This window comes from Canis aureus, chromosome 7 (assembly GCF_053574225.1).
Source record: "Canis aureus isolate CA01 chromosome 7, VMU_Caureus_v.1.0, whole genome shotgun sequence".
In the NCBI taxonomy this organism is placed as follows: Eukaryota; Metazoa; Chordata; class Mammalia; order Carnivora; family Canidae; genus Canis; species Canis aureus.
The window spans coordinates 71,625,581-71,628,249 of NC_135617.1; positions in this window are offsets into that span (position 1 = coordinate 71,625,581).

A 2,669-nucleotide genomic window follows, 5' to 3' on the forward strand; every position below is an offset into this window, starting at 1 on the left:
TTCAGTGACTGGCCCTGCCCAGGGCCCTGCCCCTAACTTAACCTCCCTCCCAACCTGGCCCTAGACAAGACTGATGTGAAAAAGTTCCTGCCAGTTGAGGCAGAACTTGCTTTATAACACTCTAAAAACTGTTCTCCTTTCTCAGTTCTGCAAGGTAAAAGTTACATTGCTGGTGTGCTGGAAACTGGCTCAGAAGGGTTTTTGGTGTTTTGTTTTTTTTTCGTATATTTTTTTAGTTAGAGTAATTTGCCAACATAACACTGTAACACCCAGTGCGTCATCTGGTCAAGTGCCCCTCTCAGTGCCCGTAACCCAGTCACCCCATTCCCCCGCCCGCCTCCCCTTCCACTATCCCTTGTTCGTTTCACAGAGTTAGGAGTCTCTCATGTTCTGTACCCCTCACTGATATTTCCCACTTTTTGCCTCCTTTCCCCTATAGTCCCTTTCACTATTTTTTATATTCCCTGAATGAATGAAACCATATGATTGTCCTCCAATTGACTTAACTTCACTCAGCATGATACCCTCCAGTTCCATCCACATTGAGGCAAATGGTGGGTATTTGTCCTTTCTGGTGGCCAAGTAATAATCCGTTGTATATAGAGACCACATCTCTATCCGTTCATCTTTTGATGGACACCGAGGGTCCTTCCACAGTTTGGCTATTGTGGACATTGCTGCTCTAAACATTGGGGTGTAGGTATCCTGCCGTTTCACTGCATCTGTATCTTTGGGGTAAATCCCCAGCAGGGCAACTGCTGGGTCGTAGGGCAGTTCTATTTTTAACTCTGATGAGGAGCCTCCACACAGTTTTCCAGAGTGGCTGCACCAGTTCACATTCCCACCAACGGTGCAAGAGGGTTCCCCTTTCTCCACATCCTCTCCAACATTTGTTATTTCCTGTCTTGTTAATTTTCACTGTTCTCACAGGTGTGAGGTGGTTATCTTGTGGTTTTGATTTGTATTTCCCTGATGGCCAGTGATGCGGGGCATTTTCTCATGTGCTTGTTGGCCATGTGTATGTCTTCTTTGGTGAAATTTCTGTTCATGTCTTTGCCCATTTCATGATTGGATTGTTTCTTTGCTGTTGAGTTTTAATAAGTTCTTTATAGATCTTGGATACTAGCCCTTTATCTAATATGCCATTGCAATCAGAAGGGCTCATTCAGCAAGTATCTCTTAGTCCCTCTCTGGGCCAGATACGCTCAAGGTCTGCAGCTGGTTGGTGGGAAAGCCTGGAGAATTCATTCCCAGGTCTACCTGAAAAGCTCAGATCTATTGACTTGGCTGAAGTAATGATTACCCCTTTATTTCCTGTTTCTCTTTTTGCTGGCCCAGAATGACATTTCTTGTCTGTTGTGCATTGCATGTTGTAGGGATTTGCATTCTTTAGTAATTTTGAGCACTGTTGTGTCATTGTACCCTTGGCTTTTGAAAAGAATGTGACCACTAGTAATCGATTTTGAGCTTTGTTGAACTTGTGAGCCCTCACTATAAATCTGTAGTAAAACAGATGTATGATGTGAGCCTTGTGTACATGTGTTAACCTTTTTGCAGTATATTCTGAAATGTCCTGTGGCTGGAGTGTATAGTTCCGTCCTTATGTGTAGAGGTGGCTCAGAAGGGAGTGGATGGTCCCAGTTTTGATCATCTGGGAGAAAGGTAGGCCCTCAGAAAAATGTATCTCAGGAAACAAAATGGCTGGAGAGTGGACAGTTGCTAACCAGCTCACTGTTTTTGTGACATCATGCTGAATTTGGTGGGAAGATGGCCTCTGCCATAGCATGGAGATCCAGGAACTGGGAAGGGTGACCTTCCTGGAGGTCAGTGGCTCTCAAACTTGGGGCAGGGAGAGTTGAACCACCAAGACCTCACATTCTCCATTAGCTGACATGTTATCATTTTTTAAAGATTTTTATTTATTTATTCACGAGAGATGGAGAGGCAGAGATATAGGCAGAGGGAGAAGCAGGCTCCATGCAGGGAGCTCAATGTGGGACTTGATCCTGGACCCCAGGATCATGCCCTGAGTTAAAGGCAGATGCTCAACCACTGAGCCTTCCAGGCATCCCATGTTCTCACTTTTCAGTGGAAAAAGAACCAAGAACTTTGGTAGGATTTTGGGGGATGAGAAGCTTCATGTTTCTTAGCGATAGGGTTATGTATGATTCATATTTGACTTGTATATGTATGGCTTAAAGTATTAGTTATTGGAACATAAGAAGCCCAAACCAATGTGGGAAACTATCCAGTATAAGGTTAAAGAGACTATAAGCAACTAATATTGAAGCTAAACTAACCACCATCTATAAATTAAAAGCAAGATTTGTAGCCTTTAAGAAAATACAGCAGATGAGACTACTGTAGGACAATCTAAATGATGCACTAATAATAAAGTATCCTTCCTGAAAAGTAGGGATTTCTACCATCTGAGTTTTTCTATTTTAGGTTATGAGCTCTAAAATGGATTAACCTCCAATAATTTACAGTAGATATTCCTGAACTCTAAAATAGAGTCTGAATTTGGATGTTCATCTATGAGAATTGGTATAAGGGAAAGACTATTTGAGTCAGTTCAATTCTATTGAATGAGTTTTGGATCTCATAATCATGGAAATGAAGGAATGAAGGTAAATATCTGTAAGCCAGATTACCTAATTTTGTGTTAC